The sequence below is a fragment of the Schistocerca piceifrons genome, chromosome 3 (assembly GCF_021461385.2).
Source record: "Schistocerca piceifrons isolate TAMUIC-IGC-003096 chromosome 3, iqSchPice1.1, whole genome shotgun sequence".
Classification (NCBI taxonomy): domain Eukaryota; kingdom Metazoa; phylum Arthropoda; class Insecta; order Orthoptera; family Acrididae; genus Schistocerca; species Schistocerca piceifrons.
The window spans coordinates 77192219-77216825 of NC_060140.1; positions in this window are offsets into that span (position 1 = coordinate 77192219).

Below are 24607 nucleotides of genomic sequence, written 5' to 3' on the forward strand. Positions count from 1 at the left end.
GTCGGTTTCGACATCACGAGTACAAGCTGCAGGATGGTATTTTTCGTCAAAACATGGAAAAAATGAAGTTATGAATATTATATTATTCGTGAAAGTAAAAATTTGTAGACTGCCAAATAACATTGTAAATTTAATAAAAGTTCATCCGTTTACTCGTATTTTTCCCATTATGTCAATTGTAATATAAATAGTAAAGAAAATGGCTGTTGATAAAAAAACTGACGATCGGGACTCGATCCAGCGATACAACGATTGCGGTGCTTGAACGCTAACCACTCGGCTGCCGCCGCATCATAGTAAGAATAGCCACGCACAGCTATATATTTGACGACCGAAATTATCTTGCGATTTTCTCAATAACGCTTGAGAAGTACGAGCTACTGCTTACACATTTTGTTGTCCTCATGGAGTACTACTAGTGTACGAAGTTTGCAGAAATTCCGGGTTCCAAAGGTCGTGACCTCCCCTTGTTAGTACCCACAAAATTTAAAGCACCACACGGCTGCTTGTCACTCAAATTCTATTAATTTACTATGTCATATGAACCCAAACGGGTACCCACCCAAAAGTTACCTCTTCACTGTCTCGGAACATAATGACCCAGACCGGTCTTTCCCAACCCCTTTTATGCCTTATTTTTAAGCCCGCAGAAGTTAGTCAAACGAACAAATTGGACCTCCATTCAAAATATGTCGAACTTACAGAAAAGATTCACATGTTGGGAGGACTGCGCCTCTTCGCTGGTCCTTCTGTGACCACACATGGCATTCTAACCATAATAGTTCCGTCATAATTAACTGGAATTCAAATTGTACATAAATGCGCTCAAGATTTAATATAAAGAAATACCATACAAATAAACAACAATTAATAAATGTGGCCTGCTAATAAGAAGCGTATTTTTTCAGCTTTGTTCAATGGTGGTGTTGTAATCTGTGTGAGCAACGCAGCTTTGGAGTGACTCACGTCTTTGGAAACAGCCAAATAAATATTCAAATTACTAACCTACTTATTTAATCATATGGTGATTTTATACAATATACAGTTGATGTAAGGCAAATGATTTTATACATATGATATAAGACAAGATTAAACCTTGAAGTCCGTGTTTTTCAACCAGTTGATTAAGCTGGGTGTGAGAGTGAACAAGTCATCGGGAATTCCAGGGTATGAATGAAGTGGACAGCGTTGAACTAAATGTTCAATTGTCTGCTCTTCTTGATTACATTCACACACTGGTGAACTGATCCAGCCCCATTTGTACCTGAAGTAGCTACAACAACCATGTCCAGTCCTTAACCTGTTGAGGCGACACCAAACTTTCCTCGGTAGGTCAAAACCTTTTGGCTTCTTTGTGGGGTCAAGGTGATGGGCTCTTGTACCCAATGTTTTTGTTGAGCATTCATGCTTCCAGCTTTCATTTAGATCAATACCGTCCGCGATGAGTTGTCCTGCAGTAACACTTGTTGCTCTTCTTGATCGCAATCGTTGCTGTGGCGAATGACATAATTCGTGGTGCAGTGGTAGAGACGGTGATGCAGAGATTTTCTTGGCCTCCCTCAGTAGAGCTTTTTTCCGCCTTAAGTGGGGCGGAGGGATGTGATTCAGTACAGGTAACCAGTGGCATGGGGTTGATTTGATGGAACCAGTACTGCAGCGCATTGTTTCGTCAAGTTTTGTGTCTACCTTCTTCACATGTACACTTTCCAACCAGACAGGTGCACAGTACTCGGCAGCAGAGTACAAAAGAATGATGCCAGTTAAGCGCAGACAGTCAGCAGAGGTTCCCCAGGGGGTACAACTGAGCTTATGTAGTATGATGTTCCTTGCAGCAACTTTATGAGAAAGATTGGTAATGTGCTCTTTGTGTCTCAGGGTTCTATCTAGAGTGATTCCGAGTTATTTTGGGAAAGGATTGTACCTCAACGTTTGTCCATTGAGCAGAACTCTTGGTTTGTAGTTCGCAGCACGATTCGCTCGATGGAAACAAGAGACTTCAGTTTTTGATGTGCTTTGGATCAATCTCGAGGTCTTAAAGAAACTTGACATCTTCTCCAGATCCTCTGTAAGAATTCGTTCACCATCTTCGAAATTATTGCTCTGTCATACCAGTGCGATATCATCAGCATACATGAATTTAGTTGATATTGTGGTTGGTAAATCATTAATGTATAAATTGAATAGTGATTGGACTAAAACAGACCCCTGTGGTAGTCCATTATTTAGTTTCCGTTACTAACCTATAAATCAATCTAAAAACTATACATATAGCATATTGAAACTTAGAGAGTAGTTCAGCGTTCAGTTAATTATTACTTACGGGAGTATGTGTGGAGAAATCCTAGTCCTTACTTCTTTGCGTAATGTACAGTGATTAAAATATTCCGTAATTGAGTCTATATAATAGTTAGCGACGTGGGAAACTCAGTGACAGTAGCTTGCACCCTCACCTTTAGCCTGACACTTTGAGTATGATATTTGCTCAAAGTGCTTACGAGTTACTAATTTCAAAGGTTTGAGTAATACTAATCAGGTTTTGTACCGACATCACTGCCATAGTTTTTAGAATATGTTGACTACTGAAGCAGTAATCCACGCTCTACCGTGTTGTGTTCAAGATGATATACTGGAATTTTTGATACGACGTCTCTGGCTTATTATTCGCAGTATGCTGGGGCACCCTTTATTCGACATATTGCGAAGTCGACCCTTTGCCGCCTCTCTGACCATATTCTCCCCACCTGCAGTGTTCGGGGAAATCCACCCAAACTGGTCTTCTCTGCACGTTCTCCGGCGCGGCTTATGATCTGCGTCAACAAGCACCTAATCTATTCAGTAGTGGAAATCAATATAAAGGCATGGATATGTGTAGGAAAATTAAGATTCAAATGATACAGCACAGCAGTCGGCCTTCCTTTCCATGCAGGTTTTATTCGGGAAATCCAGATTTCACCTAGTGCCTAGCCACTATCAACGCTAAAAATTAGAAGTACATAGTCAGGTGATAGGATAAAGAGTTACAGCTAGTGGCATAATTTGTATGGCTTACACATTACATTACATATCACCATTTCGTAGTATCAATGCATGTTCTAGTACGTCAGTCCCCTGTTATCCGGCGTTCTGTCACAGTTCGTTCAAGACTGGATTGTTTGCATTCTTGTTGTTGAACTGTGACTGTACGTACCTTGGCGTAAGCTTTTTAGAAATACACTTTATGAAAATTAACACTGTCGATTGGAATGGTCGTGCACAGTATATACTCAATAGTATGAGATCCAGTATACCGACAAATGAAGTCAAATGGAATCGCATTTGATGTCAACAGTGCAGTACGTAACAATACAGTGATTAAAGTGGTAGAGGGTGGAAGTCTGTACAAAGACAATCGGCTCTGTGCGATGCTGTGTGCGTACCTTTACTGCAGATAGGAAACAGCCACCGTTAGTCACTGTGTGTGTTATGTACATAAATGACGATGGTGACAATGCCACGCGGGAAACAGTGATTGATAATTTCGTTAGATTGGACACCGTGGCCAGAAGGGAAAATACGGTCAAGTTAGAAAATTTTCTGATGCATCGAAATTGTTACTTTTGCGTTAAGCAAGGGTCGCAGACCGTTATTCCTCTCAAGATTGCTGCTAATTTACAAGTTCCCAGTAAACGCCAGACGTGTACGACAAATTTTGTCACATGAGAAACATCTTGCATTCGAGATACGGCTGCATAAATCTGCACTGACACCCAAATATAATGAGGCTATACTGAAGACTGCTAAAAATATATGTCATGGTCTTCCGAATGGGATAAAGTGGCCTCCAGTTATGAGAAGAAGTTCAGTTTAGGTGGGCCGGATGAATTTCAACATTACTGGAATGATCTGAGAACAAAACAGCAGGCAAGAATGCCTTGTGTTTTGGTGGTAATTCGGACAGCCCTTTGCTCAAAAGTAAATCACGCATTTCTTGGCTGAACACTAGAATCAAATCTAACATGTACACTGAGATGCAAGAGACAAAACTGATTAGAATGTATAAGGATTTAAGGAAGGAAAGACCAAAATTTCAGCAAACTAATGCATCTGCGCATGTTTCTACTACAACCAAAAAGTGATATGAAGATAAATATAGCCATGTCTCGCCCTGGGATTCAGCTAGCCCGGGTTTGAACCACATGGAAATCGTTTGGGAAATACATACAAAGCGTGTTCATCGCATTGACAGCCAATTTGAGGGCGTACGTGGGATGAAAAGAGCGGTACGAGATGTGTGGGCAAGAACTGCAAATCCTAACAAAATCAATACTAAGGAGAGTTTTTGAGGTAATTAGGAAGAAAGGACGCTAGACAAAGTACTAACAATTCAATAACACAACACGATAGTGAGTGCTTTTTTACCAGTTTCCATCCAAAAAATGCAAACACCTTGATTCATTAGTCGTGTTATGAAAGAAATTATGTAATTCCGTTATGATTGTCTATGTCTTATATGTGTCTACTACTCATATCAGATTCGATATATGTGGGCTTAGGAGGTTGTACTACGACCTTCGAGAGAATCCTGCCTTAATACTGAATTCCACTATTGAGCGACGATCACAGGGTATAGAACCCTAATACGCTCAATATTTATTGCTCAATAATACTGTATCAGTATATTTATGTGTGAAGTGCGAGGCCAAGTACTGCAAAATATTATTAGACGATACTGACGCCCAGGAAGCGTCAGTTAGAACTCTGCCTGCGTAGCCAACATGTCGGCGCTCTATGATGTAAAACTCGCAAATATTGCGAATGCAGTCCACACGTGCTGCAAAAGGAAAAACAAGAGGAAGCCATAGCGACATGCTTACCGCACTTGTAGCAGGCGAGAAGGCTATCTGAAACTTTTAGGGATGAACGAGTAACGTTTCAACGATCTGGTGAACTTCGTTACACCGTATGCACTGAGAAAAGATGCTCTTCATATACACGTCAGAGTTCACTTTTCAGAAAGATAGAAGTGATCTTTAAGCCCGAGTAAAATGCATTATGGTATAGGATCGTAGGTGGAGCTGTTACGCATTTCTCTTATAAATATTTCAAGCTTCCGAAAAGGATAAGCAAGCGGTTGGGGTTGTATTTTCTGAACTTATACACTTTTACGAATATTCCAGACGTGTTTACTAAATAAGTATTAAATATGTAATCAAGCTACTCCCTTGAATGCACTTCAACAGATGATTGCGTTCATCTGTCTTTCTTGATTTATGTCGATATGGGGTCGCTGTGTGAACTGTTTACACCTCCGCAAGTCGTCACGTATTGCGCTAACTTTCCTTACCGCTCTCAGACAGTCAATAGTGTAGAAGAGTACTCAGTTTTGATCGATAAATATTGTACTAGAGCGGGGGGGGGGGGGGCTTAACAGAATTACAAGTTACCTACATAATGGATTACAGGGGAAAAGAAAAATTTAGTTTTCACAATTTCATATAAATGGGAACCGAATTAAAAACTTTAAAATGCTAACATAATCTACTCATTACGAGGTATAGTATTATGCGCAAAGTTCAACACAGTAAGACAAGTGTTACAGTTGTAATCTGTGTATATGTCTTGCGGCAGTCTAACTCACTGCGTGCGAATATCCAGACTACATTCATTCAGTATTAGGAAATGAGAGCACTTAGAGATTTGCAAGAAAATTTATACATAATTTCAAATGTTGACGAAGCTTTTTCTTCTTGACAGAACTCGTAAAGTGATGCCAGAGAAAAGCTTATCGCTTCCTACAGTTTCGATATTCAAGCAGTAAAAGGACCGCATCATCAATGTAGTTTCAATTTTCGAGTATTTCATCTGTACTGCTAACTGTATTCGCAACACAATTTGTAGACAGTGTCCACATAGAGCACTGACTGTACGTGCAAAATTATGTCACTGTACGAAAGGAAGAAGGAAGGAAGACTAGGTTTAACGTCCCGTCCACATCGATGTTATCAGAGACGGAGTACAACCTCGGATTGAGGCGTGTATAGGGAAGGAAATCGGCCGTGCCATATCAAAGGAACCATACCGGCATTTGCCTGGAGTGATTTGGGGAAATTGCGGAAAAACTAAATCAGGATGGCGGGACGCGGGTTGGAACCGTCATCCTCCACATTGGAGTCCAGTGTACTAACAACTGCGCCACCTCGCTCCGCATCACTGTATGACACACGATTCTGGAGATACGAACATCAACAAAAGCAAAACGAGGATAATGGAATGTAGTCGAATTCAATCAGGTGATGGAAATGAGGTACTTAAAGTCGTTTATGAGTTCTGTTATTTGGGGAGCAAAATAACTGATGATGGTCGAAGTAGAGAGGATATAGAATGTAGACTGGCAATGGCAAGGAAAGCGTTTCTGAAGGAGAGAAATTTGTTAACATCGAAAATAGATTTCAGTGTCAGGAAGTCTTTTCTCAGAGTATTTTTATGGTGTGTAGCCATGTATCGAAGTGAAACGTGGACGATAAATAGCTTATACAAGAAGAGAATAGAAGCTTTCGAAATGTGGTGCAACAGAAGAATGCTGAAGATTAGATGGGTAGATCACGTAAGTAATGAGGAGGTTCTGACTAGAACTAGGGGGAAGAGGAATTTGTGGCACAAGTTGACTAAAAGAAGGGATCGGTTGGTAGGACATGTTCCGAGGCATCAAGGAATCACCAATTTAGTATTGGAGGGCAGCGTGGAGGGTAAAAATCGTAGAGGGAGACCAAGAGACGAATACACTAAGCAGATTCAGAAGGATGTAGGTTGCAGTAGGTACTGGGAGATGAAGAAGCTTGCACAGGATAGAGTACCATGGAGAGCTGCATCAAACCAGTCTCCGGACTGCAGACCACAACAACAACATTACCCAGAATACAGTCATCCAGTATTTTATAATGAGAGCTCTCAGTGACTTCCAAGAAATGTTAAAGATAATTGCAAACCTTTCCTAAATGTTTTCTCGCTTCATGCTTTACATCAAATGTGTAACGCATTCGCTCATTTGTAAAGTAATCAGAAGTCTAAAGCTGTTTTATACGTGGGAGTTCGATTCTTTAAAACTTAGGGGTTTACTTGTGTTCGTAGAATACATTCCAGTGAGAGTTTGGCAAATGAGCTTTACGTTATGGAGACCAGCCCCAATTAAAGTCGCAGTGCAACGAGTTGGTTGAAAATTGGGATGTGTAACAAGTTGTAATATGTGCGGAAGGTTCTAGCGGCATCATACATCACCACTATAAGGCGTTATTATTTCTTCTTTGCTCAGAACTGCAAAATTTTGACTCAGCAGTTTAAGTTTTTTTCTGGAACTTTAAAAATCGTACGCCGACATACGATATTCACCATTTCTATCCAAGAGCTACAGGAAACATTTCATTCTTTCAATTACTAACAGTTGAGAAGATCTGACGCATTTTGTGACGTTTTTGTCCTTTGTCATAGTGAGTTTCTGAAGGGTACTGCTACCTGAAAAGAAACTTGGAAAGCTAATATAAATAATCATGTAGTAATCAATTCATACAGAATACTGTCGACGAATTGATTGTATACATGTCAAACTTCAAACTTTGCATTCACCAAAACTTTACAGTGAATAAATCGTAGAATTTTCAGTCCTGGTCATATTTCATTTTATTGATACAGCCATTACCAGATTTAATGGAGGAAAATAAAATATGACTAGAAGTTAAAACCATTGCGCTACATTTTCGGACATCGTTTTATTAAAACGACTAGCGTATAGAGGGTGTTACGGTATAAGCGCAGATATTTTTATTGGTGACTGAAGAAAATGTACTGGACAATAGTGCATCAGTATTTACTTCATTTGCAGACCAATAATTGTAGTTATTTGAGTAGTATGTTTGTAGGTATGTTGAATGTTAGTACCTCCACATGTGGCAAGAATAAGCCGTTAATGCTTATTTTCCCCAGGGCAGTGCGTAGATGCAAAACTGTCAGTCTATATTGATGTAGTCCACTTAGTGACGCAGTTATGATCATCCAGGAAACATCAGGCAGTAAATAATTTGAGTGTGTATGTGGGAAGACTTTTGGATGGGAAAAAGTAGCTAACACACAAGCGAGTATTGAGGTACCAATGATCACAGTGTCTGCACTTGTACACCAAAGACTCTGTATAACTGGCAATTGTATGACATTCACCCCTGACTGCGTTTTCTGACATTTAATTTCTCTCAGTAAATATTTGCTCCATGGAGAACTCCTACGGCCCATCCATCAATGCTTCTAGTGACCAAACTTGGAATTTTTACCCGTTTCTTAAGTCGTTGTTATTCTGGGCTTTCGTGGGAAGACTTGTTTCATGCAAGCCTGCATACTAATCTGTCCTGGGCCAATCTCTTATCCTTACATAAAAGTTGCTTCCCACATCCATCTCAAAATGCTCACTGTTGTCATCCTTTGGTCACCCTAAGGACTTTTAACGGCCCTCCCACTGCAAAAATTCTATCTATTTCTAAATTAAGAATACCTTGAGTCCTCAGATTGTGTTCTATTAGCCAATCTCTTCTTTTATTCAAGTTGTGCCATAAACTTCTTTTTCTCCCAATTCGGATCAGTACCTATCCATCACTTATTGATCGAAACACCTAATATGCAGCATTTCACTCTAATGGCACATATCAAAAGCTTCTATTTTCTTCTTGCATAACACTAACCGTTCACGTTCACTTTTGTATAAGACTGCACTCAAGACAAATACCTTCATAAAAATACTTCCTAGCAGTTAAATTTGTGCCCGATGTCAACAAATTTCTCTTTTTCATAAAAGCTTTTCCAGTTATTGACAGTTTGCCTCTTGTCTCGAATGCCACCATCGTCAGTTACTTTGCTACCCAAGTAGCAAAACTCATCTACTGCTTTTCGTATCTCCTGTCCTAAACTAATTCTTTCAACCGCCGCTGATTTAATTTGACTGCGTTCCATTACCTTTATTTGTTGTCGTACTAGTGTTGATGTTGACTTTATAACCTCTTTTAAACATAAGACATGTGTGAGAAAGGTAATTCGTGTGATTTTTTTTATCTATCAGAGGTACTGTTCTGTTCAAAGCACAAAGTGGTTCCCTTCGGCAGACATACACCGTTCTCAGTCTTGGTAGCAACGCCGAAAGGCTTCAACTGGTAGGGCCTTTAACATGTCAGTCACATTTTTTGAATGCTCTCCAGAGTCCCAAAATGACGTCTTTGTAACTCATTTTTCAATTTTCGGAAAAAAAATCACGAAGACTCAGATTTGTTTCAAAGGGGGTCTGTGGAACAACAGGAAATCCTTTTGAGATCAAAAGTTTCATGAGGGATGTGGCCGTGTGATATGGGGCGTTGTCATAATGCAATAGCCACTTGTCTGCAATGTCCGTTCTCAATCGATTCATGCTTTTGTTGATTTTTTCAATGACTTTTTTTGCAAACACTGGTTGAAAGTTTTTCCTGGAGGAACCGTTTCACAAGACAACTCATACGTTTGACGTTTTCGTCGGCTTTTGAAGTTGGAGGTCTTCCTGAGCGAGGTTCATCAGCGTGTTCTCGGCATCCAAAAATGATTTTTTCCAGTGAAATACATATTCCCTTGATAAGGAGTGTTCCTCATACCATTTTTACAACTTTTCAAAGGCCACACTCTCTGTTAACAATAACTTGATGGCATAACATTGTTCTGAATTCCGTTGTTGCATTTTCGTAATATACCACAAAACACAACTTCACTTATGACACTCTCAAAAACCGCATGATGGCTGTATGGAGGTCAAACTCACAAAGAGCATCTGGAACGGACGAACACACCGATCTACCTAAGTAGAACAACACAGTGTTGCCAAATCGCTAGCAAAGTTGTCAGTCTTATTACTTTTCCCACGCACTTTACAGTATTCTCTGCATCTGGTCTCCCAAGTGCTTTGGTTTCCTTGATGGAATTACAATGCAATCGGCAGACATCAAAGGTTTCATTTCTTCTCCCTGAACTTTAATCCCCTTTCCAGATTCCTTCTTGGTTTCCTTTAACGCTTGCTCAGTCTACAGATTGCATAAAATTGGAAATAGACAACATCCTTGATACAGTTCCTTCTCAATCAATGTTTCCTTTCATGTCCTCCGACGCTTATAACTGCAGCATGCAACATACGTCTCCTCATAACACCTGGACTAACTACGGGCGTACTGAACTTGAAACGTTTGAAAACGCTACCCTCACCAGCCAACGTTATTGTGGCAATGTACTCATTCCCCATGTGTGTCTTTTCAGGTGTGCATTCGGCCCTGATTTCGTTTTTATGGATGACATAACGCGAACGCATCGAATAGATCAGGTGGGGGAGATACGGGACATTCGACGAATGGACTGGCCAGCCCATTCTCCCAACTTACATACCGTGGAGCACGTGTGGGATGGGTTAGGGGATGCGTATTACAGCGCATCCACGTGGACCAGTAATTGTAAACCGTGATGGTAGTGGGAATGCAAGAATTCCTTACGAACATTGTGGTAAGTATGTGAGCACGTTTTAAAGCAAGTGTTGCCGTTCATGGTGAGCACACGTCCTATTAAGAACCATGTCCAGTCTTGTCTAATGCCTAAAAAACCATAATGAAACGCGGTTGCCCCAGTGTAATAATTGTCTTTGTATAGAAGTGTTATTTTTGTTCGTATCATTGTGTATTTCTTTAAGTTATCTTCTGTACTGCATTTACTTTCTTTGTATGGGTTTTGGCCTATGACCTGTGGTCTTTCTACGTATGGACCAAGTTTCATCGAGTTTGACAGTGACACAACATTCAGAAGTTACTTTCCACTTTGCATTCTGCGATCCAATGTTGTTCTCGCCTGCAGGCGGGCAGCCTACGAGTAATGAACGGATTTACAAAGCGGATTTCGTTGTGCCTCCCTGCAGCACTGAATTTTCAATGAAAATGGAATGGTTGTGGTTGTTTCCGGTGACTGCTAGCCTGTATTTCAGCAAAATTTTCTGTTTTTTTGTCTTTCCCGTATATGAACCTACCACTTTCCGTAGTTATCCACTGCTCGTTTTGGATTATGGGTGCAAAACGTAACTCTGCAGTCGGAAGGTAGCGAATATGAACGCAGATATTTTCTCTGTTTCTCGATGGGCACAGGACCTCGGTCTGAAAATAAACCCCAAGAAATCCCAGGTCATTCTTATATCTCACCCAAAGTTAATCAGCCGGTACTTTCGCGAAACAGTCCCTCAAATACTCCTCAATGGTACCCAACTACCATACCAAAAAACAGTAAAAGACCTTGGAATAATCTTGGATGAACACCTAAACTGGGAAGAACAAACAGTCACAGCTTGCCGCGAATCGCTCTCCTCCCTACATGCAATCCAAAAATTTAGAAAAATATTTCCAACCCACGTTAAACAAAAATTAGTCCAAACACTAGTATTGCCTAATCTTTGCTACTGTGATGTAGTTCAACACGTCACAAATAGTGAAAATTCGAGCTGCCTCGAGCTAGTGATGAATGCTTGCGTTAGATACGGTTGTATGATCATATCAGTCCTTCATATTCCCAGCTAGGTTGGATACGCCAACATAAGGAACGCGATCTCCACACGATATGCTTACTTCATCGATTTCTTAGTGACTGGTACCCCCAATACTTATCTTCTCACATTAAAGACCTATCATCATTCCACAACCTCAATACTAGATCGGATACGTCTAGCATCTTGGCTGTACCTTTACACAACACAAAATCCTTCTCCTTGTCATTCTCCATCTCAGGCATACGACTATGGAACGCGCTCCCCTGTGATCTGCGTCTTATCCAGAACCACTCAACATTCAAGAGGGAACTCAAAACTTACATATTAGGGATGGTATAGCCACCATTGTTGTGCCCTCTCATCTCTTTCTTTCTCCTCTCCATCATAGCTTCGAATTTTACCATTCTATTTCTCTTCCTCTAACCTAGATACCTCTTCTATATCTCTTATGTCTCTGTCGATGTGAATAACTCACAAGCTGCAAGAACATAACGAGAAAATTACCAACTAGCAATAGGACTGATTATTACGATACAAGATGATCACTCGGTTCATTCTGCGAGTGAAGTGCAAAAACTGACAACCTGGAAGATGAAAATGGCCATAGGTGTCTGAAAATTGTCACCGTCAAGAAATAAAAAAGATATTTCTTCATGCTGCTGATGACAGAGCTACAACCATTTATTTCCGTTTTTATGTTCATTGTTCGCAGAATGGATTTGAATCGATTGAAACTATTAGCCACGTATTTCCTGAAAGGAAATGCAGGGTGTTAAAGGTAAGCTGTTTTTCTCAGCAACTTACGAAATAATAAATGAAAGGAATATTTATTTAGAGTGGCAAACGTAAGAAATTTTACAGTTTCTGGTGAGTTATGAACATAGTTTATTTCCTTATTCCGGAGAGTTGCACCAGCGAGCAATAATTTTTTATTACAGAACATTATTTTTTCTGTCGTGTAACTTAAACATTTAAACTGCCTGTATACAAATCTTTTTAAATCAAATTTCTATCAATTTCAGTTAGGGATATAGAAATGTTCAGAGGTTTAACGGTTGGATGCAACATGCAGTAAATAAACTTTCTGGTGTGACACAGCAATCCGCTGTTTGGAGTCATCTGGGGTTGTCGGGACGGGGACATAAACACGATTCTTCATATGTCACCGCAAACGGGAGTGTAATGTTGATCCCGCGCCCGTGCGTGACATTATAGGGACCGCCTTGTCCAGAACATCTTCCAGGTTTTCAGTTTTTGCACTTCACTCGCAGAATGGACTGAGTGACCATCTTGCTGCGTCCACATACGACCAATAATGTCTAAACTAACATTTTCAAAGGGAACACCTAAACCGCAGACGATAAAGGCTTGATACCTCTCACTTGCGTATTTCGCCTGACACAAACTCTTGCATATCCTCAGTTCTTGCTGGTCTTTGCCTATTACCGCCATGTCTTCTCAGATTACGTCTTTCTCGAAGTCATTGGAGAGTACGTTAGAAAGTAATGGCTGACGGAGCTCTTTGACGAGTATTCACCGAACGTCAGAAACACGTCAACATACTCGTACTCGTTTATGCCATGTTTTTTCTTTTTTTTTTTTTTTTTTTTTTTTTTGAGTCAATGTCTGTGGCACACAGAATCTCGTTTTTTCGTGAATTCCAACCACCTAGTACATGACGTACATACGTTCTACACTCTGGTCGAACAGCGCATCGAAAAAGCTTGTCTTCCGTGACACCAGAAACTTTATGTACAGACTCTTGAATCAACCCCCAAAACTTTGAATTATTCTAGCACCCTAAATAAAATTGACAGAGATTAGTTTATACTGATTTGCACACAAGCTGCTTAACGTGCGTCAGCTGTATAATGGGAAAAATTATAACTCATTGCTATAACTTTCTGGAAGATAATTAAATAAACTATGGTCATAGCTCCACATAAAAAATATCTTTTCGTACATTCACATATCAAAATAATTATTCCTTTCACTTATTGTTTTGAAAGTTACAGAGAAAGACACGTCATCTGCAACACCTTGAATGTACAGGAATGGCAAAAATAGAATCCAGAGATATTAGAACAATGGTCTGCGCAAAGTTCGCGAACTGACATCGCATATCGTTCACGCTACCCTGTGGATATTCCTTCCGAACGCACAGAGTTGCCCCAAAATTTAATTCAACAGCTACCCCTACCGAAAGCGTTTGGTGCGACTCACAGGGTTATATCTAACCTTCAAAAACCACGCTCAAGATTTTCATATTTCACTCTCGCTGTGCGCAGTTAGTCCCACAGAAAAAATGATCAGCACCTGTTTGTAGGAAATTTTATACTGACGTACATTTTCGCTGAAGGCCATGGTTTCTGAATTACTCAAGTAAGACGTACAAAAGTGACTTTCAAATACATGTCCGCACCGACACCCAGTCCTCACCAGTCAGGATTTCTAGTATGTTGTTCGTGACGCTCCCTCCTACCACTCTACAAAGATTGTAGACGTGACGAATACAACAATGCAGTTGTTTATTTATGCTGTTAAAATTCACTAATTTTTTGGGTGAAATTTACACAAACAACAGTTTTACAGTTTGTTAGTGCTCGACTAACCAGGTGGCATAATAAGGCCTGTCAGTAAAGACCAGATATGTCGAGTGTGGGAAATAATTCATACAGTCGCAAATTTTTGCACAGTGGCAGTAGGGAATGCCATGAACAATACTATAAATATGTGTTGCGGTGGAGGTGTGATTGAAGGTCACTTTCCTACGCTTTTCTTGGATAACTCTAAAACTACGGCCTCCAGCGGAAACATATCCTTATACAAAATTTACCTACATTAAATTTCCCACAAAAAGACAATGTTCGTATTCTCTGTAGTACTAATAAGTTAGCGCTTAGCGAGAGAGACAGACATAATGACAATCTCGCTCATGGTTTTGAACACTAGATATAATGCTGCGGGTTGCGTAAAACGACTTCGGCAGGAGCAGCTGAGTCTCCCTGTGACAGAGTGCAAGTATACGAACCAAGAATACTTCATTGTTTGAGCGTTAGAGATGGTGTGGATTATTCTTATAGTGCAAATAGTAGTATTCAGTAGTATTCATATTCTGCACCAGAATCTAAGCCTTTCAAGGAAGCTACTCATCAGTCATCAATCATATGAATTTAAAATGTTCTTTACCAACTTTTTGATCGTCTTGTGGCCACAAAACTGCGCTTTTATGACAATAACAAATTATGTGTCAAGTGATTTATTGTTGTCAATCGCTCTGTGTGCCGCGGTGGCTCACTATTAAAGCATTTACATTACTAGGGACTGCTAGGTATAGAGTGTGATACTCCCTGGATTTCTGTGTGTCGGTATCACTTCTCTCGTGTGTAAAAATGTTTATTAATGTGAAAAACGTCCAGTTTCGCCGTGGTTCGCAATACACATTTAACTGCAGGTCCTCCTATTACCAACTGTGTAAGTGAGTTCGAAGGTCGAAGTAGTGCTACATTATACTCTCTCGAATAGGATCGTCGCTAGGGAAACACTGTGATTTACAAATCAACTTCCAGGTTTACCTTATGACAGTTTTACCTTAATCGAATATACGTCCTCCGCCAACTTCGTGCTCATGTTAGGTTCTACGATATTTGCTAAATAATTCGTATTAAATTCCACGTTTATGAAAGTGACACATTTGTTATTTGAAAATGCAATATGTAATAACTCGTGGTATTTATTGGCACATCACTCATATACACTAAGAAAAGCAGGGGACCTGGAACTGACTCCTAGGGAACCATGTAATCATTTGCACCGAAGAGAGACTCAGATTTGTTTCCTCTTAGCAGATACTGGAGAAAAACTTTCGTCTTTGTTTCCTGCTACGAAAGCAACCATTGGTAAAATCATTCTCTGAACTAATATCGCACCTATTTATGCAAAAGTTCAGTAAAACATTATGGTACGCACATTCAAATGCATTTGTTGAGTCGAAGAAGATACACTCTGTTTATAATTTGGGCCCACAAAGATTTCATGCATTAAATATTATTATTATTATTACGATTATTGTAATTTTTTGCAGCTTCCCAAAAGCCAAGATGTCAGACAACGTATGTTAACTGAGATTGGATGCTAACCGCACATGGAAGGTAAATCGCAGACGTGAATAATTGACGCACTAATGTATGGGTATTACTCTACGTAGGCCTAAGAATTCTTCCCTGCAGTCACACGACTCCTAATTCATCAGTGGATTATATACGATCAGGAGGCCACTTTGGTTCTTTCCTAAAGCGATAATAATCTGTGTGACTTCAATATAGTACTCCAAAACAAACATTTATGTATGGGGGATATTTACAGCACACTATGTTCGAAACGCAGTGTCTTAAGCCTGCTACTGGGTAACAAACTCAACATTCTTCCTTTTAATAAATAGCAGTGCCTGTGTTACTAAGATATATGATTCAGTGTTCCTTCGAGATGCATGATTGTCAGAAAGAACACTGCTTCGTAGTTCTTAATAATACAGGCACTGTTATTTCGTATTTATTCGCCAATACCAGACCCTCGACTCCCAATAAATACGAGGGGCGTTTGAAAAGTCCTTGCAAAGTCCGAGAGATGGCACCACCGGCGCGTATCGACGTCATGTTTAGTTAGCAGCATCTTTGGAAAGAACGCACACCAAGTTTCGGCCATATTGGTCTATTTCTTTGTTTTTGGTATTCGTGTGAATCAAGTAAGTCGAGTGATTGTCAAAAAATGGACGATAAAGAATTTTGTGGTGATTCAACATTACTTTATGAAAGGCAAGACGCCTCAGGAGAATAAAGAGAAGCTTGATGAACATTACGGTGGCTCTGCGCCTTCGATTAGAACAGTTTATAAGTGGTTTCAAAATTTTCGGAGTGGACACATGGGCATAAGTGATGCTGAACGTTCTGGACGTCCTGTGGAGGTTACGATTCCAGAAATCATTGATAAAATCCATGATACGGTGATGGATGATAAAAGAGTTAAGATGCATGAAATTACACGTGCTGGGAGAATATCGAATGAACGGGTACATAAACATTTGGAAGTGAGAAGGCTATCCGCAAGATAGGTTCCGCGATTGCTTACACTTCACCAAAAACGGAATCGTGTGAAGTGTTGCAAGGATGGTTTTCAGCTGTTCAGGAAAAATCCACAGGATTTTAAGCGTCGTTTCGTCACTGTGGATGACACATGGATACATTACTATACTCCTGAGACCAAACAATGGGTTACCAAGGCAAAATCTGCACCAAAAAAGGCGAAGACCATTCCTTCGGCCGGAAAGTTTATGGCGACTGTCTTTTGGGATTCGCAAGGGATAATCCTCATCGACTATCTGGAAAAGGGTAAAACTATTACAGGTGCATATTCTTCATCGTTACTGGACCGTTTGAAAACCGAGCTGCAAAATTAATGGGAATGTTCCCCAGACTTGGCTCCCTCGGACTACTATTTGTTCGCCAATTTGAAGAAATGGTTGGTGGGACAAAGATTTTATTCAAACGAGGAGATGATTGCAGCGACTAATAACTACATTGCAGACTTAGACAATTCCTATTATTTGGAAGGGGTCAGCAAATTAGAACAGCGTTGGACGAAGTGTATAAGTCTAAAAGGAGAATATGTCGAAAAATAAAAAAGGTTTACCCCAAACACGTAAGTAGTTTTTATTTCTTCATTGACTTTTGAAATGCCCCTCGTATGTCCTTCCTGGATGGGACTACACGTAACGTACGAGAGTAGGTTGAGAGACATGGATGACGACATATGTAAGTTCGGTCTGGCCGTGATTCGAGCACGGATAACCGATGCGGTTAAGCCGACCGCTCACGTAAAGCAGGAAATTTGGGTTCGAGACCTGGTCTGGCCCAAATTTTCATTGCCATCATACCACTGTGCAGCCGATGGTAGTTCATGTTGGCAAATTATAATTGGTTTCCAGTATTCTTCCTCTTGTTTGGCTACTGCTGAACAAAAGCTAAATACAACAAGTTTCCCAGTGCACTGCTGGGTTTAGAACTAGTGCAGGAAGCAAAAAACCTCCAAAGTGGCGCAAAACGCCGTAAGAGCAGAATCGCCGTACAGTGTCTTGAGTGTCATGACATGAGTTCTATTTGGAATCTAGTAACTACTGTATGGTAACTCGTCCGCAGCCGAAAGCTCAAAGAAAGCAGGTCTTCAAAATCTGCAACCACGACATGACCTGTGCATAATATTTGGCTTCATCTGCACCCGGTCACGTGTTGGTTGTATAAACATACGTCACAACGTGCATCGTTTGTACCACCAGTGACAAGCCTGAATGCTGACAGATCGATGTTCATAACGTTCTGTCTCAATAGTCTATGTTTTGTTTTCTGATTAATTCATGTTGAGGGCAAAGAAGGGAGACCAGACCACAAGTTCAAGCTGCTGTTTTGTTGCAAATGGTCTAAGCTTTACCAACGAAGCACATGATGTGTAAGGTATGTGGTAGGCGTTAGAACTCCGTCGTTGTTGTTTTGATTTACAGTCTGAAGACTAACTTGATGGAGGTGTCCACTCTATTCAAGGAAGTGTATCATGTCATCGGTAAACACACGGTCCAGTCACACTGATGTGACCACCGCCTATGTTCGACGTCAATGCGCAATAACCACTCACAGAGGGCAGGTGGCAGCACTGACAGTTCAGGGTTTATAAAACGTGACGGGGGTGGTGGGGAGCGGGGTGGGGGGGGGGGGCCGTAAACGTTGTAGTCGTTGTCGTAATGTGGGAACGGAGCGATTTGTGTGGCGTACAAAAGGGAATGATCATTGATCATAGAAGGAAGGCTTTCACGGCAGGTGTTGTCATCACTTAACACTTCCGGGCTGAGATGCCGTGGACCATACATAAGACTCTCCCCTGACGTTTCGCCTCCCACTGCGGAAGGCATCCTCCGAGGACAATCGGCGAACTGCATCAAGAACGCGAGTGAGCGCCATATATAAAAGCCATCCAGAGGGTGCCGCTGTCAATCACGTGACGTCGGCTGTGCTATGATCTCTGATATTGCCAACTTTCTCAATTGAAACTAATCGCTTGTCACGCTGTTGCTGCAATGTTGACATCCATATCTTATCCAGCTTAATGCCTTCATCTTCTCTATTAAAATTATTGCAGTGTTTGGCAATCTCAATGGCCTCGCTGTACATTCGCGCATAATAATGCGTGAACCAGTTCACTTAGATGATGAGACTGAACACCTTAGAACGAGCTTCAAGAAGAACGGGTATTCCAACAGAGAGATAGATCGTGCACTGCGCCCTAGACTGACAACCAGAACGGACGAGGATCGACACCAGCCCAAGGCGAAAGTGTTCATACCATTCATCAGTAAGGTCACTGATCGCATTGGAAAATTTTTAAGCAAGTACTATGTGGAAACTGTTTTCAGACCCACCACGAAAATTAAGAATGTCTAAGATCCGCAAAAGATAAACGACATCCTCTAGTTGCATCAGGTGTCTATAAAATTCCGTCCAGTTGTGAAATAGTCTATACAGGGCTATTACAAATGATTGAAGGGATTTCATAAATTTACTGTAGCTCCATTCATTGACATATGGTCACGACACAATACAGATACGTAGAAAAACTCATAAAGTTTTGTTCGGCTGAAGCCGCACTTCAGGTTTCTGCCGCCAGAGCGCTCGAGAGCGCAATGAGACAAAATGGTGACAGGAACCGAGAAAGCGTATGTCGTGCTTGAAATGCACTCACATGAGCCAGTCATAACAGTGCAACGACACTTCAGGACGAAGTTCAACAAAGATCCACCAACTGCTAACTCCATTCGGCGATGGTATGTGCAGTTTAAAGCTTCTGGATGCCTCTGTAAGGGAAAATCAACGGGTCGGCCTGCAGTGAGCGAAGAAACGGTTGAACGCGTGCGGGCAAGTTTCACGCGTAGCCCGCAGAAGTCGACGAATAAAGCAAGCAGGGAGCTAAACGTACCACAGCCGATGGTTTGGAAAATCTTACGGAAAAGGCTAAAGCAGAAGCCTTACCGTTTACAATTGCTACAAGCCCTGACACCTGATGACAAAGTCAAACGCTTTGAATTTTCGGCGCGGTTGCAACAGCTCATGGAAGAGGATGCGTTCAGTGCGAAACTTGTTTTCAGTGATGAAGCAACATTTTTTCTTAATGGTGAAGTGAACAGACACAATGTGCGAATCTGGGCGGTAGAGAATCCTCACGCATTCGTGCAGCAAATTCGCAATTCACCAAAAGTTAACGTGGTTTGTGCAATCTCACGGTTTAAAGTTTATGGCCCCTTTTTCTTCTGCGAAAAAAACGTTACAGGACACATGTATCTGGACATGCTGGAAAATTGGCTCATGCCACAACTGGAGACCGACAGCGCCGACTTCATCTTTCAACAGGATGGTGCTCCACCGCACTTCCATCATGATGTTCGGCATTTCTTAAACAGGAGATCGGAAAACCGATGGATCGGTCGTGGTGGAGATCATGATCAGCAATTCACGTCATGGCCTCCACGCTCTCCCGACTTAACCCCATGCGATTTCTTTCTGTGGGGTTATGTGAAAGATTCAGTGTTTAAACCTCCTCTACCAAGAAACGTGCCAGAACTGCGAGCTCGCATCAACGATGCTTTTGAACTCATTGATGGGGACATGCTGCGCCGAGTGTGGGAGGAACTTGATTATCGGCTTGATGTCTGCCGAATCACTGAAGGGGCACATATCGAACATTTGTGAATGCCTAAAAAAACTTTTTGAGTTTTTGTATGTGTGTGCAAAGCATTGTGAAAATATCTCAAATAATAAAGTTATTGTAGAGCTGTGAAATCGCTTCAATCATTTGTAATAACCCTGTATAGGCACAACAAAAAGAAGCGTCAACACACGTCTGGGTGAACATAAAAAGAACTGTCGCCTGGGACATACTGATAAATCGGCTGTAGCGAGGCATGTGTTTCAGAAAGGTTATCATGAAATAAAGTTTAGTGAGACGACATTCATAGCAAGGACGTCGCATTATTATGCGCGAATGTACAGAGAGGCCACAGAGTTTGCCAAACACTGCAATAATTTTAATAGAAAAGATGGAGTTAAACTGGATATGGATGTCAACATTGCACCAACAGCGTGACAATCGATTAATTTCAATTGAGAAAGTTGGCAATATCAGAGATCATAGCACAGCCAACGTCACGTGATTGACAGCGGCGCCCTCTGGATGGCTTATATATACGGCGCTCACTCGCGCTCTCGTCACAGTTCGCCGATTGTCCTCGGAGGATGACTTCCGCAGTGGAAGGCGAAACGTCAGGGGAGAGTCTTATGTATGGACCACGGCATCTCAGCCCGGAAGTGTTACGTGATGGAATGATCATTGTCTATCGGGGCAACGGTAGAAGCATTTCCGAAACAACTAAGTTTGTAAACTGTTCGCGAGCCGTCGTGGTTAAAGCCTACCTTGGATGGCAAAATGGCGCTAACCAAATGCGGAGATGAAAGCGGGCGAATACTTGTGCAACTGGTGAACAGCTTATCTCCCAAATTAAGCAAGGGGCTACCAGCAGTGTCTCCTCAACGAACGTTCTGCGAACGTTGGTGTGTACGGGTCACCGAAGCAGCTCCATGTTCTACCCACCTATGCCGAGTGCTGCTCACCAGCGTCGAAGGCTGAAATTGGCGAACGGAACTGGGCATTCACTAAGTGGCGACAGACAGCCTTTCCAGGTGGCCGTTGACGTGTACGGCGTGAAACGTCTGAAAGCAAACGCTCAGCAAAAATCGTGGGAAAGGGTCCAGGCCGAAGGAGAGAGCGTTATTGTCTGGGGAATGTTTTCGCAACATTCCCTGCATAGTCTCGTTATTCTGGAAGGCACTATGGATGAACACAAGTATCCACGTATCCTTGGGGACCATGTCCACTAATACATGCACTTTGTTTTTCCTCGGCGCCATGGCATCTCCCAGCACGACAGTACAACGTGTCACGCAGCTCACAGAGTTTGAAGAGGTTTGAAGAGAACCAGGATTGAGTGTACAGTACTCCCTAGGCACCAAAATCACCGGTTTCAAAAAACTCAATCGAGAATCTATAGAACAACGTCGATCGGGCTGTTTGCGCCCGTCCGCCACCTCGTGGTCGTGTGGTAGCGTTCTCGCTTCTGGCGCCCGGGTTCCCGGGTTCTATTACGGGCGGGGTCACGTATTTTCTCTGCCTCATCATGACTGGGTGTTGTGTGCTGTCCTTAAGTTAGTTAGGTATAAGTAGTTCTAAGTTCTAGGGAACTGATGACCATAGATGTTAAGTCCCATAGTGCTCAGAGCCATTTTTTTGTTCGCGCCCTGGTTCTTCAACCGAGGAAGCTACCGGGACAGGACGCGGCATTGGAGTTGGCATGGCTGCAACTTCTTGTCGGAATTACCGGAATATCTTCCTGCACGTCTCTCGGCGGTCCGCGGCGCGAACGTTGGTTATTCAGTATTATGACAGATGGTCACAGAAGTGTGACTCGTTAGTGTATAATGAGTGAAGTTCCCCATTGACTTCAGCTGAATCGCAGTACCGACACGTTAGCTAGTATTACGATATAAGTTCAGTGAGTCATCCAGACTGACATCCTGTAACTACTGAAAACACTGATGCAACATGTCGTGAGCCATAAATGTCGCTTCGCCCTCTATCCTGCTCTCTCTCTCTCTCTCAGTCTCTGTCTCTCTCTCTCTCTTTGTCTCTCTCTCTCTCTCTCTCTCTATCAGTCAACAGAGTGTCACAGCTTATTATTACTTTTTTAGCTTCTGCTACGTATTTGTTTGAGTTAACCCTATTCAGTTATTGACGTGGTTTGCTATAAAAATGTTCTGTATTTAGTTAGTATAGTTATTTTAGTCTATTATCACTAGGCTATTACCTTTTATTTGGTTACAAATAGCCTGAAGATGGCGGTAATGCCGAGATAGGCCTATTGCTAAAATTTTTACGTGCGGATACTGTGTATTATTTAGTTTTCTTTATGAAGTTTAGCGTCAGTCAGACGTAGGTCTCTTGCACGTAACCTTCATACATATATACTGAGAATCAGCTTATTAGGTCCACAACTTCACTTCCGACTTTTTTTCTCGATGTTTGAGGCTTTATTGTGAAAAATTTACGAGAAATTTACAATTCAAGCTATTGGCCATCGCTGGGCACTACTTTCTCCTACCTTTAGGACAGCATACGAAGTCCCCGGTGGAAGAACTGGATCCGTAAATTGACCTTGCACTTGTTCGTATGCTGGTCAGACAGGCCGTGTGCCGTTGATCGAAAATATTGTAGTCAGAGGGAGCAATGACTGGAGAATGCGGCAGGTCGAGTAGAACTTCCCACTTCAACGTTTCCAGGTATGTTTTGATGGGTTTTGCGATATGGTGTCAAGCATTATCACGCTGCAAAATCGTCTATTTATGTCACTGTATTGTGGCCGTTTGTCTTTCAGTGTTCGGCTCAAGCGCATCAATTGCTATCGATAAACTATCTCCTGTGATTGGTTCCGTCGGTTTTTATAGCTTCGAAAACCTCTCCTTCACCGCCATACCGGTCTTCAATGTCAGAATCACGATTCTTGAAGAGTTGGAACCATTCTTTGTACGTTCGTTCCCTAACATGCGCCTCACAATATTACCATCGGTTTTATCCAGCATTTTATGAGGCTCAGCTGCAAATTTATTCATGTTAAGGTAGAAAACTGAAACTTCCGTAAATGACGAGACCTTGGCTCGTAAGCTAACATATTGACATATTAACTCTAGGCTAACTTCATGATGCAATCACAAATCGAGCAATATTTTGATGGCTTGATGTTTACAAATTCCTAAGCTTATTGTATTACACTTACGTCCTGTCACCTGCCCCATCACTTATCGCTACTGTTATCTGTTGCAAAACGGCGGAAACAAAGTTGTAGACCTAATATATTGGTTGAATGTTCTTCGCAGTGCATAGGATCTCGTTTCGGTTGTTTTGTCCAACTTTCAGCCCAGAAGTTTGCAGACGATGCATTAAGTTGTTTCGATGACAGGGAATTTACCCAAGTGTAACGAATGTTCCGATGGTTCGTCGTATGATCAGAATTAGACTAAGACTTCATTCTTAAGTTAAATGTTGAGAATGTGGCATGTTATTTGTTTTGTTCTGCAAGAGTCTTCAACAGGATTAGTGTGTGGTCCCTCTGAATTCAACCCCATCTTCCCGACATAAGATCGTTCTTTGTGAAGTAAACTTTCTGTAACGCTAATTAATATTAGTTTAAGTCTGGGATATTGTTTTCGCCATCGGGACGATTATATATACACTGAGCAACACTGATCCAGATATTCGGAATCTTACATTCAGAGTCTCTTTTCTTACTCATTTCAATTCCCTTCTTTTAGAACTGAATTGACATCGACCATAAATCTGTCATCTCACCTTCTTTTATTTCCATTTTGTGTGTGTTTGTCAAGTCTAGGATAAAGGAAGAAGTATTAGAGATGAAGCACAAATACGCACTGGACAACGATGCTGCACGAAATAAACTGTACGTTTTTCTAAGGAACCGTCTGGGGGCTCGTTCAAGTGACTTAGGTAAACCATGAACAACCACAGTGTTAATCATAGGGCGACCACAATCATGGAATGTGAGCCTAGCGTCCTGACCAGTGGTCAACCACGACTGACCCCCATTGAGCATAAAATCGTTGGGTATCACCTAAGGCATGTTCTTTTCTTTCCGGAAGAGTTACGTGATTTAGTAAGAACAATAAATGCGGCCGGATGTTGCAATGGCTAGCGCGTATTCTACTCAATGCGACGCGCAGTACGCAACAACGCTTTGGGTGCAAACAGGTGGTAAAAATCTCAGGGAGGAGATGGCAGGCTTTTATCTCACTTCGAGAGCACTATTTAGAGTTACAGGGCATCAGTTCGTATATCGACGCAGGTGTGCAAGTTTTCCAGAGTGAGATAATGTATTATCTCTCGGTGACTATT